This window comes from Plutella xylostella, chromosome 19, assembly GCF_932276165.1.
Source record: "Plutella xylostella chromosome 19, ilPluXylo3.1, whole genome shotgun sequence".
Lineage (NCBI taxonomy): Eukaryota > Metazoa > Arthropoda > Insecta > Lepidoptera > Plutellidae > Plutella > Plutella xylostella.
In genome coordinates this window covers 7,274,625-7,293,053 of record NC_063999.1, presented here as the reverse complement: position 1 = coordinate 7,293,053, position 18,429 = coordinate 7,274,625, and the positions used below count along the sequence as shown (strand labels likewise).

General features: G+C 37.5%; 1 protein-coding gene across 4 annotated transcripts in view; it reads left to right on the top strand.

Annotated features, from left to right (window-relative positions):
* The first annotated feature begins 666 nt into the window (after window positions 1–666).
* Window positions 667–18,429, top strand: part of LOC105390713 (zinc finger protein 608) — a 78,866-nt gene continuing 61,103 nt past the window's right edge. The window contains exons 1-2 of one of the 4 annotated variants that reach the window (XM_048627972.1): window positions 667–1,455; window positions 15,273–15,441. The gene's annotated coding sequence lies outside the window, so the exon portion shown is untranslated. Of the gene's footprint in view, window positions 1,456–14,779; window positions 14,947–15,272; window positions 15,442–18,429 lie in introns of those variants that run through there. The other 3 variants (XM_048627968.1, XM_048627971.1, XM_048627969.1) reach the window with 3 other exon arrangements.

Sequence of the window (18,429 nt, the reverse complement as noted above, 5' to 3'; positions counted from 1 at the left end):
AGATATTTGAGATGTGGCAAGTGAGAAACTGAAGAAAATATGTGTTTAAAATATGTAATTATATTGTTGCAGTGAAGATTATTTCCATTTAGGATATAATAGAGATACCTACATATAGAATAATTTAATTGAAAATATTCCAACCCACACGCTATGCAATGTTAAATCATTAAAATCCATAGATATTTTTAACTTAAATTATGATTCTCAGTTGTTCAGTTAATTTATGTCATCCATATACCTAATTTGTATTTAAAATTGCACATTCAGTTTTGATGTGCATTTGTTGTCGAGAACATGAAATTTTATTGTATAATTTCATAAGCAACAGGAACACCGCCAAATTATGCGTGCAAAGAAATAAGTTTTTAATTTATTAATTACGTAGTTTCACTAAGATTTAACTAGAATATGTTTTGTATGTATAATAAGAATCTTCATTGCTGCGATGTGACCTAGCACACTTCCACAAAGTTAATTCTGTTAGAAAATGTAAGTCTTAGATTATTATAATAAATGTAAATAAATACTACAGCGAGCGTGTTTCAATCTTAACTCTTTTTATTTTATTTCCCTTGTCACAGATTAGAGAATATAATTTATTACTTTTATTAGCAACATTATATCAACTACATATTTAACGTTAGCCAATGAATAGAATAGGTATCTACAAATCTAATAAATAATAATCAAAACGAATGACTAAGTTCAACATTAAAGTCCGGTTATCATCCGACTATTATCAATCTTATTTGTTCAGTGAAGTAGTAGATAATCGTGACAGAGGCCGCTATCCGGCCGCGAGTGACAATGGCTGCGATACATCACGAGCCGAGTGACACCGCGCGGCAACGACCTCCGCCCGAGCTAATTGTTAGATAATTGCAATGAATGGCTCCTCGCAGCCGCAGCGACTAGCGCAAACACCGCTGGATCAATCCATGCACTACACTACACCGGCCGTTGCGTTCCATTCCAACGCCAAACAGCCCTTCATTATCCGACTGAGCGTACTCTGTCTCGCTCCCGCCCGAGCGGCGAACCGATAAGCGCGTCTCCCTCGCCCCCGCTAGCCGGCGGGGACACGTCACGCCAGCGTCGCTCAGTTCCCAGCTCCGCCGCCGGTAGCACCGCGGCGCTGACGTGCGTTACGCTACAAAGCTAAGCTTGTGTTTCAAGATTCCTCTGTTATTTGTTTATCTATTGGATTTGATATTGCAGAACAGTGGCATTGACTAGCGCCCGTGTGATGTATTGATGTGACTGAGTGTGTTCGCGGGATCGAGTGGAGCCCGACTCGGGAACGAGGTGGCTGTGTTCGTTTGTGTGCTGAATGGTGATTAAAAATCTTCTTTTACGGGTGTTGAAGATCGGTCGTGGGGTATCGATCGTGTTTTGAGACAAAGCGTGGTGGATTGATGTGCCGGCACCGGAGGACAGCAGTTGAAGCCTGAGGTGAGTCGACAAAATAACCTATCAGTTTACGAAGGACGAGCGAGCGCGACCTGACGACGGTCCAAGACGGGGATTGCACACGCGGTGCCGATCAAAACTACATCTTATACGTATATCAATAAACACATTCTTTGTTCAACCTTCCAAAAAGGAATTAAAGTGTAGTCACCAGGCGAGGCGCTCGTAATATTTATAAAGCGGCCGTGTCAACAAGTCTTGTTTGCCTTCCCATTTAGACGACAGGGAGTTCCACAATCAAGCACCCGCTAAAGGAAGCCGACCGACACCGACACCACGTTTAGGAAACGAAAATGTAATAAATAACGTTCTCTCTCATATCTCATTTCCTTGCACTATTTTCATAACACTTATAGATAGGTAGGTAGGTGGTATTATAATTTATTGTACAATGGAATTAGTGTTAAATTAACGTTAACCACAGCCCCCTGATTCCGCGTTATCTCCTAATGATACCTACACCATCGTGTTAACACGTGCTTTTTAATGTATACCTACTTAGATACGGTCAGCTACACATTAATACCTAATATATGTATGTACCTACTTATAAACTTTCTTACATAAGTACATATCAAACAAAACGATATTTTATAAACAACCATTGCTGCATTGGCGGTTTCCCAATTTATTACCTCCCTCTTTAACATCTTGTCGCGAGAGTCTTGTGTATTATGATGTAAGTACTACATACTTACTTAGGCACCGTTAATAATACAGAAATAAGTATAGTTCAAATATCTAGGAATTCATGTTTCAGGCAGTCGTTGTTTACTACCTACACTTTTCCTCTTGTCTTATAAGATTTGTATTAATTTAAGTACTTCGGTATTACCCACAGACTTAATATAGGTCTGTGATATTACCTATACTTTTGCATTTTTTACTTAATGCGGTTAATAACTATAGCATACACATTTAAGCTTTATTTTCAACCTTATAATCGTGCGAGTTAGCAGGTAGTTGACTGAAATGAAAATTCCTCTTGTACCTACCTAATTATAACATAACAGATAAATAATCTTTAGGTATGCCTCTATCTAGAAAATAATTCTGCAATCCACTCAATAAGTCGGAACATAATCTTCAATTCAATTTATCACGATGTTTTCCTTCACCGTTTGTAGAGTATGCAGCTTATTTTATATTGGTACCTACATGACAGGATCCGTACCCATAGACTCTCTAATGAGAGCCGAAACCTTAACCGTTGTGCCATCATTTCTCTTTATACATATAGGATGTAAATTCGATTAACTTAAAAACGATTAAGTACCTACCCCGTTTAGTTATTATAACTTTTCTAAACACGTAACAAGATAGGTAACATAAGACACTTTATAAGATAGTAGTAAGTACCTAGGTATTTTCTAAAACCCCAAAATCATTGATATCTGAAAGCAATGAACTTAATCTGCCGAAAGCTAGGTGCAGATTACAATAAAGATATTGGAATTAAAAAATCGTGGACCTTTCAGAGTGTGTATTCGAGATGGTGAAACAGCGGGTGAATGTTTTAAACATCGGCTCTCATTAGTGGCGCGTCTCTCGCTCGCTTCGTCCAATTTGTACAAAACCCGCAAACTTGCAGCTTCGCCCCTGCCCATTCTTACTGAGGAGCATTAAAGATGATTTTAGATTGAGACAGCTGAATGGAAAAGATTGTTGGTCCGTAAGTTTTTTCGCCGCTTGCAGCGCCGCGGGTTCTCTGCGGGCGGTCTACGAAACACTACTCCCTTTGTGCAGCGAACCTTCGCTATTCCCTTTCATGGAAACCGTTATTGTACACCCGTACTTATTGCTGTGCTCTTTGTGGCTCCCAACGTTGTTTGGGAACAAAATTGCCATCGCTCAGGGCTATTTAATCATAGCTCCATTCCATCCAATTCGCTTGTCAATACGGCGTTATTTATCAATACGATTTCACAGTTAAATCGTTTCTAACTTTATTTGAGCATGAAACGTTGTTCTCAGACCATAACGGAATGGTAATAGAGTAACATCGATGAGAGAGGTGGATGACGCAAGCTGGTGTTGCGAGACTCCCGACAGCAAGAGCCGTCCATTAGGCAGGTAAATAAAATCACGCTTGATTAGATCTCGGCGCAGTTTAATTAGACACTTCAGCTAGGTCCTGGTCGCCTAGTACCTACCAAGTAGGTACTGGCAGCGTTTCATTTTAAGAGGACAGAGGACTAAGTCAAGTGAAGTTTACTTCATTTTTTGTCTTTACGATTGCTTATTCAAATTCAAAACCTTTTCGAATGTTTTCCTGTGTCGCTTTAGAAGTTTTCATATCCTCTTCCAGTTGTGCGGCTGGCCGATTTTAATTCAAAATTTCAAAGAGCTTGACTGCCTGCAATGTCCTTTGTTTTGTGTTTCGCCAACAATGGATTCGCCTTCATTTGCACCAGTTGTTCATTCCACTAATTCATTGCGGGTTCATTCCTTCCTGTCTGTTGACTCAGACATTTTTATTTGTTCGTGTCTTGATCATTACCTGCCTACATCAGAAATTATCTAACGTTCTCCGAATTGCCCACCTCCTAATGGAGGTGAGGTGCCATTGTAAGATAATTTTGGGTTATTATACCGCAACATTACACTTACCAAATGCCAGTAATACGTGAATGTTACACTAATAGTGTAATTATTCGAATCGAAACGTTTTTATTGACGTGGAAACTGCAATCTTCTTGAAACAAATTGCTGGCATTATCTCTGAGAATTGCTCGCGTGACAAGACGGCTTATCGAGTTATCAATCACCGATCTAAACGTTTATTTATGCAACATTGCTTGGCCCGGCGCGGCGCATCTACTGGTATTAGAGCTTATATCTCGCTTCCACTCTTATTTATTTTTTGTATAAATAAACTGGCCTAGATAATTATGTACAACTTGGATGTTTGGTGGAAGAATAAGGAAGGCCGCGGATATTTTATTATTGTTTGCTCCTTGGGAGAAGTCCTTGTCCATACAGACAGAACCTAGGTTAACGCGTGTTGGTTGATGGATGACGATGTCGTAAGTGTTTCAATTCAGCCTCCCGCTGATATTATTGGTAGTTGGACTCCGGGCCGTGCGTAGATAAAACTTATCTCGTTTGTTTTCTATTTCCCCGGAGAAATTCGTTGCCGCCAAATAACACGCTGCCAACCTCAGATGATATATATTTCATAATAATATGTTTTGTAAGTATTTATAGATAGCGTACAGTATAGTATACAACTTACTGTAGGTTCTAATAAATACGTATTAAAATGAAATATATGTATATAGTAGTAGGTACTTACTTAAATAAGTACTTACTCACTATCTTATACTTAATTGAATCTTAAGAACCTCATGCGTTAATTATAATTAAAATTTTACGAGTAGTATCCATCAATTTACTTTCTCATCGTAACTTTTAACACCATTTGAAAAGAAGGGAAGCTCGCAACGTTTTGAAAGTTAAAACCCTTTGTTGTCAAACGTAGCGTAAAAACCGAGCAAACAAGAATATTTCTCGCTTAAAACAATTTTTAAAGTAAAGTAAATGGGTATTAAACCCTGGGAGTTGGCAGCGATCGTGGCACGCCATCTTGCTTGATTTAAACCAATTATGTCAAGTCTTCGCGCGATTATTTAGCCGATATTCACAAGATAACCGCACGAGCCGGTATAAATACTTACGTATTTAGTTTACTCTGATATAGTGACGACTTTTTCATTACACATTTAGGTAAGTATACCTACTAATTTGTTGTGGTTTGGGTAATTTGAATAGTCAAAATACTTAAGCTATAGAGCTTAGAATACTTTTGAACTTCAGCTAATTATGTTAATTGCACAAAGAATGTTTCAGTTTAATTAAAACCCGCTGTACTTATAGTGGTTGAACAGCCGTATGTCTCGGTAGGTCTGGTACATAACGTAAATATACTTATTTGATAGATTTGAAGTGGTGTTCTACAATCAAATCAGATATTTTTCTAAAGATCAAATCATAAGGTTAAATATGAATAGTGTTAAACCATTGCTTGGTTTTCAAATAATTTAGAGTTTAATAGAAATTCATGGCTGTGACTAGATGAAGCTATGCAGATTGTTAGCTACACGATCAGAGGAAATGCCCATTGACACTAGTTGATCTTAATTACAGTTTCCATCTTAATGGCGGGCCGGAATTTGGTTGATTTGATTGAATCAGCGGCAGCGTTGGGTGGGTGAGTGACCAGGCGCGCATCGGTCGCAGGAGGCGGCGAAGGTCGAGCTCGCCTCTCGGAACCAGTTTGCTGGGACGCGGCAAGGTGGGTGCTTCGCGCCGCGACCACTCACTCTGTCTGTACAACTTAGCCGCTGCCCTTTCATGCTTCCCGCGTACCCGGCCCTACCGCCATTAAACGAGCCTATTGAATTTAGCTCCGAGCTATTCAGCGATTTCTTTAGATCTGTCTGAGCTCGACGATAAACTGACGTGAGTTTCTAATGAATGCTATCTTTCTTCATTCAATGAGACTTGCTCCATTATCTTTCTTGCGGTCGATAAAGTGCTATGATGTTTTCATGTGATTGGATTTCTTGTTGTTTAGGTGTTTAATTAGGTATTCGCAGCGATATCATTTGCTAGCAATTATGTTGAATGATGTGTCGTTCAATAGACTTATTTATTGCTCGAACACCTAAAATATCCTGCTTTTTATTAGTGATTTTCTTTTAAGATAGATTATATATTTATGTATAGACAGGTAGATAGCAACAAGGCTCGCGAGCAACTATTATCTGTTTCATTTTTATATTGACAAGTAACATTACCTACCTCTATTATAACCTCTTACTAGCAAGCAGTGTGAAACCGGTACCCAACTGGATTAAGTTAATAGGAAGAAATTCTAATTGACCGCTCTGGGAAAATGGACTTTACAGCACTTGCATAAATTAATGACTTAGGCAAGTAAACTAGTGGTGGGAAAGAAAGTTGTAAACTGCAGTGTGTAACTTAACTGCTCACTCAGTTCAGTAGCCGATGATTTAGTGCTTGTGTAAGGAAGTGTGTGGTTAAGTAAGTAGGTTACCTGCATCAGACACCTAATCAAAGACTTAAGAAGATCTAGATAGGTAGATTCCAAGGCTAGATAGCAGCACACCAATAATTTATCTTGGAAATGCTTAAGTACATCCAAAGATTGTTTCTAGTTAATGCAAAAAATACTTAAGTAAGTTAAGCTCATTACAGCATATCCCGTCTTGTGGTCTTATTTTTTCCGTCATCATCATGTAAAAACAGTCAAGGAAAATGACAACATCTCTGATCTTGATACGGATGCGGAAATCCTTTGTTTTACTTTTACTAGGACAACCGACCAAATCTGAAGGCGCGAGGGTAGCTACCAGGTTTCCATAACAACACGCGGCTGTTCCACCCCTCCCCGCGCCAGCTCCCCTCCCCCCGCGCGGTATCGATCGCGGCGAGCCCCTCCCGCGCCCCGCAACACTCCAAATCAAATTACAGGAGCGGAGCGAGCAGGCACTGACTTCGCCCCAGCGCCGCCGCCGCCGCCGCCGCCGCCGCTCGGCCGACTCAATCAACTTTGTATTGGCGTAAATAGTATTTTAATTCTATTGGCGCGCTTTTGACTGCGGCCTCGTGTTAGTCGTGTTACCTTGTTGGCAAATTACATGACACGTCAAATCAGATTTCAATGTAGACATTAGGGTTGTTAGTTAGTTACTAAGTTAGGGTTTTAAGTATAGGTTTTATTTTAGCTTTATATGGCGTTTGTTAGGTCCTAAAATACCTTTTATATTTACACAGGAAATAATTCCCTACAAAGATACTAACACAAAAATAACAATATTGTCGGTTTATTATATGTATAAAAAAAGTTGAACTCGTAAAATTATGATTTCATTATGATAAGGGTTATGAATTATTTGTGTATTTTTGGTGAAGACCATATTAGGTATACATAATCAGGCGAATTTACAAAAGTTTTTCAGAAGAGAGCTTAACCCTGACCCTGAATGATTTAAGCCACTTCGTTATCCTAAAATTCCAGCGGAAAAACCATAAAATAGTGATGCGAGGTGAATGAGGTGATACATAGGGTAAAGCGACCGGTTACCTATCGAAGCAATTTGTTGACTTCTTCTATCATAAATTCATAATCTATATTTTTCCAAAACAAATATTATGCACTAGGTACTTAATTATTTGATCTACTTTTTAACAAAGAAGTTTATAGACACAGTGCATACCCAAGGAATATAAGTACCTGGTCTACTTCTCTATTAAATCAAGCTCTTTGAGTGGGAGTAAGTATTTTTTTATTCAATAACCGACAAACATAACATTTATTTTAATGAAACAGTGCAACGTCGGTTCCGCTTCATTCGAACAATGGCCGGTTGTTCAGCACCGAGTGTGTTCCACACAGCTCCACGCTTTTGCAGTGTTTTATAAAGTTACTCACTATTATTTTAAAAGGAATTTCATAACCATGATAACAAAATCATAAAACACACATCATTCCCATCCCATCATTCTGGTTTTGATTGTAGGTAGGTAGGTACCATGAGCAGTGGTAAGTATTAAGTCATCCGTGTCATTTGACTTTCATGAGTGAGTGATCTATGACCTACACCCGGTAAAACCTTTTCCCGAAAATTGATAAAATCTAAAACAATGCCATGTCTGGAAGCTCGATAATTTTCTTAAAATTTTCTTATTATACGTACCTATTGTGTTGTGTAGTTAATATCTCAAATACATGCATTATATTTTTGCGGTAAGTAGGTATGTGAAACTTAAAACAAAACTAACAAGGCCATTTTGCATCCACTGCTGTATAAACTGGTACTGCAAATGTGCCCAGTTTATTTACGGGACTAACTAAATTACAGTTGCATAGCGATAAATCCGCAAGCACCGCCGACAGTTTTTTTTAGTCCACGCATTAAATATGTTTATTTTGTTATCTGTATTTTTATAGCGATCGGCAATAAAATCGATTAACGTATCGAGTCTCCGGCGGGTTGACACGACAATCGAGTGCGGGTATTCGATGCGATACGCGAGGGGACGACAGCCACTGGGGATATTTTAATGAGGGTATGCCGTGAAGCGAGCGCCGTGATGCCGACTGACGGTGACGCCACATTTGTCTCCCTCCGAACGAATTATGCGTCCCGTTGAAAGGTTTATTTGTCAAAAACCGACACGCTCGTTATTTTATTATAAACTCTTTATTTCGCCGCCCGATCTCAAATTGATACAGAATTTAAAACATAAATATGTTTGCGTCATGATAATGATGTTCGCATGCAATTGACAATGAAATGAGTATTTTAACGTTGTAATAGGTTGAATGGACAGCGTTTTGGAGATCCGCCAGCGGGGCCACATATTTAAACTTTCCTATACAAACAGTGGGAAAGAATCGTTTCAAAATACTCACGTCTTGCGGGCCGATGCATGCGGTGTTGTCGCAGCTGTTTTCATTATTCCATTGTTAATTTAACAAACAACGAGAGCGTGGCGGACATAAATGGTGAAGTTACACAGAAAAATTCCCGGCCTTAAAAACTCGTGCTCGTGCTGCTGAATATAAAATTTGAATAACAAATGGCCTGGATTTCAGCCAATATCACTGTTTCGAAGTAAACCATACAATTATTCATAAGAAAACTATTCCTTTCGAGTCGTACCTACAAAAGTATTTGTTAGTAAACTTTTTCGATCTCGTTTGTGAGCTCATGTGTGTGTGTAGGTACGTGTATTTATAACTATATGTAGCAACGTAGGTGGGTGTGCGTGTATGCAGTTCTGCTGATATTATATTTCGTTCTGAGAATAAGCATTTATTCGTGTATGGGTCGTGCATAATTTTAGATATCATTATAATCATAACCTACATGTAGATAATGATAATAATATTAATTATAATTTTAGGTCGGAGCTAGCTAGTGCGTCAAATTGAGGTCTGGGAGCACGTGTAAATGGTCAGTTCAGGGGTTTAGATAGGCGGTGGGTGGCCGGGCCAATATCGGCTGACCTCAACAGGGTCAAACATAGGCTTGGCTTCATTCACCCGACTGTTGGTCCGGATTACTCGGGATAAAATCTTATTTGATTAAAGTACTTATAAAGTAAAACTTATAATTCCATTCAAGAGTGTATATCTTTATGCGTTAATGATTAAAATTAAAATCACACAATGCAAAACAAAATCTTAACATTTTATTTGTTATGTTCCAAAATTCTGAATTCATTACCTACCTACTTTATTAAACAGGCACACCATTGCCAGCGGCAGCGCAGCGTTTTGTGTTTTTTACTTAATAAATTAGCTAAAATAGTACTAAATTAGTAAAAGCAAAGCTGAATATATTTACAGCTAGCTGCTGTACAATAGTGCTAATAAAACATGAGCGAGGCGACGCACGTACAAAGCCACTTCATGCGCACACAAATTGCTTTGTTCGTCTTCCCGAACAAATGTGGACGCGTTGTGGAAACCTTTTTATCCCGCGTGAAGAGCTAAACTCGCCCTTATGGCGTTGCCCGCTTTTTTTTCTCCTCTTCGACTTCTATACTTTTACGTTATGCGAAAAGGGTTGGCTTAATTTATGGGTTGCCACCGCTCATAAGGCACATTCTCGTTTGTTTAAGTGTTTGGCTTAGCGATTTGCGAGCGACATTCTAATGATGTAGTTGATGGACACACAATAAGGATAGTTTTCTCTTGTGAGTAATTATTAGAAGATTGTAGGTTTCGACACAGTTTCGTGCACTTTATTTCCTATTTATTTAGGGATAGTTGTAAAACTTTTATCAAAAATAATAATTTAATAATACTCCATGTTAAATACTAAACAAACTTTTTGGACCCTATGCATGCATATTGCACAGCACAGTCATGAGCTGGGCTCAAATCTGCTTGGTGTCTCCCGTGGAGAGATTTTTGTTCCAACGGTGCCATCTCTTGATCAGTTCCTTCCTACATTGGAATAATTTGGCTGAATTATTATTTTTATTAGTCATAGTCTATGGTTTCAGGTAAAGAATATTGATTGTTTATGCTATTTTACAATAAGCCTTATGTGGCTATCTACTTATTTTTTCATTGTCGTTGAAAAGATTCAACACGTTTTGTGAACCAAAATATGCTCGCTTACAACAACCCTATTTCATATAAAATGGATCTCGCTATCCGACTGCTTCGGCAAAAACTGTTTATGTAATATCAAAAGGGAGAGATCAAAGTGCCACAACTCACGAAACACGAGCATCAGTAAGAAAGGCGCCCTTCATCTTTTAGGGTATTATCTTCGATAACCTATAACATAAAGGTTATTAACTGGGTTCCGCTCATCTGGCATAATCTTTATTGACCAAAACTCATTTCGCATAACTCGTATGGTCTAAACTTTTTTGGCCGAACCATCACTTTGCCAAGACTTATATGGCATAAGGCTCGTTTCGTCTAAAACTCTTTAGGCACAATCTTTAAACACCTAAGTTTCGTTTGCTCAAATTTATGTTCGTCTATACCTATGTATAATCTTGTTTCTCCTAATGTTATCTTAATAAATAATATATTAAGTATGTAGTAAATGTACAAATTGTGGAATTTTTCTCCTACATCTCGAAAATTACGATATTGTAAGTAGGTATGATCAAAAAATCGAAAGTTAACGACCAATATAATTATTACAAACCCCATGACATCGAAACCTAAAAATAGGTGCGACGACGAGCAAAGCGAGGAGGAGCGTGTTAGGTGTACATGTTCATCAAAACCAAAGCGGAGCGCAGCGAAGCGGAGCGGAGCGTTTTCCTAACAGCGGAAACAATACAAGGCACCAGTTTGCGCATGTAGGGAGACGCTCCGTCAAAGTTAAAGCCAAACGAATATTATTACTTTGTATAAACCTATGCCATAACATTATTAGGCTATTCAAGATTCGGCCATACCATTATTAGGCTAAACAATGTTATGCGAAATAACTTTTTACTAAACGAGATTTATGCCATACGATTTTCGGCGTAACGAGACTTTGACCAAACGTTACTATGCAATACGAGATTAGGCAAATAAATCTTATGCCAAAAAAGGTAGAACCTTATTAACTATATCGATAGATAAATAGATATAGTACCTACGGTAACGCTAACTTTGCAACGGGTAATACCTAGTTGGAGATTTTTGATGACATATGTAGGTATAACTACTACGCAAGTGTCACCATAAATTCAAAGAATAATCATTGTTGCTCTAATAAACTTTTTTTTGTTTGTTAAAGCACAACAAATTTCGACAAATCGTAACGTACCTACTAATAGTAACCTACTATTAACTTAATCACTTAATTAAAATAATAAAAAAAAACAACACAATCATGAACACCGCAAGACAATAGGGGAAGTTGGGCCAAATTGACCCAGACAGGTGACATTTTATCATTACGTCTTCCGAGAAAAGGCGAGATATTTGCCGCTTTGTGTGGTGCGGGGCGGCGTAGGGGGGAGGGGAGGAAAGCGCTTCGAGAAAATAAATGTGTTGATGTTGAGTGAGAGCCGGTGTGTGTCGGAACTTCGCGGTGAGCTGAGCGCACTCGACTCGCGAGCAACCAACTTAAATCTGTTCTGGTTTCGTGTTGTTGTAGCATTTTTGTCTATGGTCGTAGATTGGGTACCGACTTCCAAAATTGCTTGAGGCGTTAATATATCCAATAAAAGAATTAACAGCTGTTGACTTGATTTCAAACTGGTTTATTTATGTGCATGCATTTAATGTTAATAAGATGTACCTAGATAAAGAAACCATACTGACCGCATATTCGAAACATAAAAGGCATTGAAGGCTGATTATATATAACTAGTAAAGGCAGAACGAGTGTTTAGTACTCTTATGTTATAAATTAAAATGAGACATAAACGCGATGCTAATCAGACATGGTGCTTTTGTTCATTGAATCAGTTATCCCACGCGCTCCGATTGTTTTTTGTCCATACAAAATACGTGTGCCCACACTGTGTAGATCGGTATCGGTGGTCTATTTCAACCGGTTTTATTGATGTGGATAACGTTCCTAGAATCGATTCAAAGAAACTGTATAATCGACTGCTTGCTAATTTGAACACGATATATCAAGTTCATTTTCAATGTCACGATTCACGTTACATCAGTCAGTTGTCTAAAATCCAAGGTGGAACATTTAATGATACAGTCTGTTAAGTTATTTATATTTATATAAGTAATAATGAGTAACGTAGCCAGAGAGCATCTGAGGTGTACAGCCAATACCCGGGTGTCAGCGATAACATGAAATTGACACCGCGCCATCAATCACATAGAGTGAGTGGGCCGATCGAGTATTTGGTGTCACGTTGCAGTTGTGGTTATCAGATACAAATTGCTGTCGCCTCGGCGATTAACAATGCATGACTGGCTGATAAAATACGCTTATGTACTGCTGAAAATTAACTATTGTCATAAAATAAATGTGATCAAGTATGTTTATGCATACTTGTGATGTTAAATTACAAACTAAATTGCGTCACCAAAGCGAAACATAAACGTGTCGACAAGTCGACAGCTTAGTGTGGAAAATAGTAAAAACAAAAGCGGAGAATTCGTCTCTAAAATGTGGTGACAAGTTTAAAAAACGACGCCATAAAGGACGCTTTGCGAACGTGTTTAAAAGTAAACCCATGTCGATTATAGTTTCCGGTATCTCTTACGATCCATTGTGTACATTGTACTGCGATGTTGGGTTCGGTAGCAAGCTCAAACTTGGCTCTGACGGTATAAGGTTTGTTCTCGGAAAGCCAGCTGGCTCGTATCCCCATTTCTCGCTCCCTAGTCTCGACTTTCGACGTCTAGTTTAGATTACAATGTCAATAGACGTTTTAGCCGCTGAATTGTTATTGTTTCACTACTCGGAAATGACTGTTTTTTATCTCGAGTAGTATTGACTGGCAGATTACAACGCATACAATGCTAATTTGATGTGACTGTACCTGCGCAAAATTGATTTGAGACTACCTATTTTGAGGACGTATTATGTAAGTTTTATATACCCTGATGTTCTATGTTTTATAGTATGACCTTTAGCAAATCCGTATTTAATAACTGCAGCACTTTCTGACAGAACCGTTTGAATAATATTTTACTTTTCTTTTTCTTCAAGTCCTCCTATAACTCAAACAACAAAGAGCCGACCGCGGAGCTCTAACAAAAGGAATATGAGAAATATCAGCGCTCTTACAATCCGTATCGCATTGCTACTTCGGATACATTGCTGTATATTTCCCCATCCTCGACTCAGATCTCAATAGTTGAAATCCCTTTCGAGTTTTGTCAAGATATCGGCAAATATATTTGAAATATAATGATGTGAGAATTATTCTATTTGGCGTTTATGTTTTTTGTATTTCGGTTTACATATTTTATAGTATCTGCGTTACTTATATACCTACTTATTGTATTTTTTTAAAGTTACATAATTAATTTTCATTCAGATGTTCTATGTAATTAAATTTCATTCCCTCCAGAGGTTCCTTTGAGTCGTTTATAACTTACATAGTAATACAAAGCTCCGTCGTCCTGCAGACGAACAACAGAATATTTATTTAAGAGGCTTACAAAGGCTTTTATTTAAATTAATTTGTCAGAAGAAGTTTTTATAGTTGTTGGTTTAAATGGACCAACTTCTAATGTAGTTTCTAGGTATACATTTATAGTGTAATATCATGTACTTATCATGAAACTTTCTGGTTTTACGTGAAAGTATTTTAATATTATAAATTGCATTTTTTTTAAACAAGTTTTTTTAGCGTAACAACAAAACACATAGTTTAACTGTGTCTAGTAATAACGATTATTTAGATCCCGACCACTGCACCAATTTATGTGTTCCCCTTCTGTAACCGCCTATAAAAAGCCCGTAATTATCCGTTTGTTTAAAGAATACACTAATATAAACTTTACGAGTCGTACGTCCAACCATCTTTTTAATTATCTCACACATTTTTCGTACCGCGCCTTGGAGTTGAAAATATTTTACTGTTACTTTTTATACTATACAGGTGATATGTATATTTTTTCTGAATTTGTACGGATTGTATGCGTCAATTTATAAATGTCATTTGAGATGTAGCAGCAATAATATTTCTTTATTCCACCATGCATAAATGTATGTGTAATATTTTGGAAGCCATGTTCCGGATGAGCCCAACTGCCCCCCGCCCGCGCCCGGCGCCCCGCCCGCGGTGCCCCTCGCTGCACTCTGCCGTCTGGCTTCTCTTTCTAGCTTTAGTTCGGTGAATATACCGGTAGGCGACGCCGGCTCATCGCGTAGTCAAGTAAAAAGTTTGCCCTCTTGGGACGATTCCGAGCACCTCGATTTGACATTTATACCTACCGAGTGCGCTCAAGTGAATTAGTTGAATTAACACTTGTCTGCTTCCAAACCTTTTGGTTAGGTTAGTCATTACAACTTATTATAACATAGTCCGGGCGTGTAAATAAACGTTATTTGCGTGCAGGTTTACACTTTGCTCTGCCACTTAGTGGTGCGTGAAGTGATTTACCTGGCGCGATGGGGTACGCGGTACGGCCGCACGACACGGTTTAAGAATTCCGCACTCACTCGCTCATTCGCTCTCGCCGCGAGCGTGGTTGCGCGACCGTATCTTGTGTGTATCCATATGTCTACGTTCGCCAGTGAGAGTTCACGTTTAGTTCCTGTCATTAGTTTACAGAATTAAGTGTTGTAGTGCTGTGTAACTGATTGTTTGTCTCTTCGTAGGTGTGGCTGTGGTGCAGTGCAGATCTCCCGGATGCCAGTGCTAGTGATGGTGACGGAGTAGTGGTTTACTCCATGGTGTTTGTGTAAATTGTGGTGTGTACAAGTGCTGAATGGATTGTGTCACATTTGGATTGCACCAGCGGATCATCGGTCGAGCAAGTTGGGAACGGTGAGGCATTTTTTCCGTATGTTTTGTTGTTTATAAATTGATAAGATAATAATTCACTGGCACGTAAATCTTTTTTGGCATATCTTCATAGATATGTAAGTAGGTATATTTGATTAATTTACCTACTTACTTATTATTTACTTAGCAATTTTATCTTTATAGTGTATTCTTTGTAAGTACGAAGACTGATAATGTTTGCTTAACTACCTTAGTTACTTATGTACAAATTATAGAATTACACGATTATAAAGTCATTATTTTAATATTATAAGTTCCTAGCTAGAGTTGTAATCTATGAAGTCTATAATGCAGGATAATATATGCCATAAATAAGGTCCTCTTTATTATACTTGACAATGGTAATAGCAAAAAGCTATAATAGTACTTACCTACCTACCAGTTATGTCCAAGTACACCCTATCTACAAAGGCTATCTTATCGCAGTAGATAAATTACATGTAATAAAACAAAATATTAGATAAGTAATTATAATACTTATAGCGCAATGTCATTGTAGTATACAACTTATACAAGTCATAAAAATAAAATAAAAATAATTATTGCATTTATAAATCATAGTTAAATATAGGTGTTTAAAAAAATATGGTGTAACTCCGTTTGACCCCGATCTCCCCTATGATCCATTGTTATTGTCAGATAATAGTCATTGTCAATTTTAGTGCAAGCAAAGCATTACCAGTTGGTATGGTACCTACCTACATCATCATTATCATCATCAGCCTTCTATCGCCCACTGTTGGGTATAGGGTATAGGCCACCTTATACACCTACCTACATACATATTTATATTATTTATTTAAATTTATGTACTTAACGACTTGAGTTAGATGAGTTACGTACAGTATACCTTTTTATGTAAGTTCACTGATATCTCCGACATTTATGTAATTGGACCGATTTAGATTTTTTTTTATTAGGTATTAGGTTTACCTCATAGATAGTCCCATTTTAATTTAAAAAATAAATTCCTCCCCGAAGGTTGGGAAAATGAAGAAGTAAAAAGGGTACTTACCTAAGTATTAATTTCCATTTAGGCCACATATTTATTCTTCGATTGTCAAATTTGCAAATATATAAAAATAGTACCTAGGTACTTAAAATTTAAATAAAATTAGTCTTTAATATTTATTAAATTCTGTGTGGGTTGCACCATTTAACTTTAACTATTACAAACGTCAAATCCCTTGACGAGAGAGATCAATCTTCAAGAGATTTGACGTTTGTAATAGTTAAAGTTAAATGGTGCAACCCACCCTTATTGTTTTATTATTTTTGTAAACGGTTTTTTACATACCTACTAAAAAAAAAAAAAAACTACTTATAACTTATAAGTAAAATGCTAATGTAATGAGAAGGTAATGAGTCGCCAGGGCAGGGTCGACATAGAAATATGAATTTAACCAGTACTACCCTTTACTTACTAAAAAATTTACTATCTACTTACGTAAACAATTTACACAAGCTTCTCTTTTCTCGTCATCGTAAATAAATATACTTGTGTCTATCCGGACTTGTAGGTAGGTACTAGGTACCTTTTGTGCTTCATTCAGCCCTCTTGAGAAGGGTCAGCCTGATAGAATAAGGGAAGCGAACACCTTTAAATATATAACATAGTAGGTGAAATGAATATACTTACAGGTGAGTCTTTCGTAGATGCACATCCAAAAGTAGGCCACAGATCTCTTCACTCTGAACAACTTTTGTTATACTTACTTACTTACTTAAATAACGACCTTGGGATATCACATTAAAAAATCAGCTTCCACATACAAGAAAAATATGTTTCCGTATTTTGTGTATGGGGAGTAGATTTTATTTCCGTTATATCTTAAGGTCATTGTAACAAAAAAAAACAGAATGAAGAGCTCATACTTTCAGATGCGCATCTACGAAAGACTCACCCTGTATTAGATAGATAGGTTTGCGTCATTTATTATTGGAATCCGTAATCAGCCGTTATCCAATCTTCACCTACCTACATTTCACTACAATTCCAGTCGGAAATCTTACTGTTTAAAGATACCGGTACTGAATTATAAGTACTTAGATAGGTTTTGGTAGCTGGCTAATGTAATAAAATAAAATCATTTTTTGTATTATCAATAATTATATCATTATCATTTATCTGAGATAATTCTCTTCATCTGGCACTTGAAAATCCTTAAGTATTTTTTTATACATATGAGCTCGATAACGATAAGTTAAGTTTCTAAACTTAATATAGGTATTTACGAGAAAACAGTGAATTGGGTGGATCGGGTAGCCTATCTATCGGGTAGGATAGATGGATTTTGTCAAAGGTCAGGTCAGAATAATGTTTTTTTTAATTGAAATATTTCTGGCTCTTTTATTGATAAAATTCCGCCCATGGATACATATTGGATTTGAAATAGATATGTTTTCTAGAATAGTCTCGGTTAGCGCAGCAGTGGCTTTCCGAAAATTCGTATTTCCTAAAGCTACGAATGACAGCTGCCATGCAATCAGTAATCAGTACTTTTAACACATCGAGTTAGAGTCGTGGTTAGCGCAGCGTTCCGAAACATATTTGTTCGGGACTTCTTCTTCTTCTTAAGTCCTTTAACTCCTAGTGGAGCATAGGGCCGCAACTACAGCTTTCCACTTCTAACGATCAGAGGCAGCAGCCACAACTTCTGGCCAGCTCATGTTCATCAGGAAATAATAGGCCACCAGCAATATGCTACGATTGTATCTGGTGTGAACGGGCCCTATGATGATAAAGAAGATGTTAAACAACGAGTGATATGTCAGAAATAACACTTCACTTCACTTGAGTTAAGTACTACCTTGTGCGTTGTCACAGATCAAATAGATACGTTCGAACTATTTATAATATTCCTAAAATTATGAAAAAAGTATAAGAATTCGAAGAGATAATATATCTTGCGCAGAGTGCAAACATAAATGTACATACATACAGTCACATACATAGATTACACAGTTCTA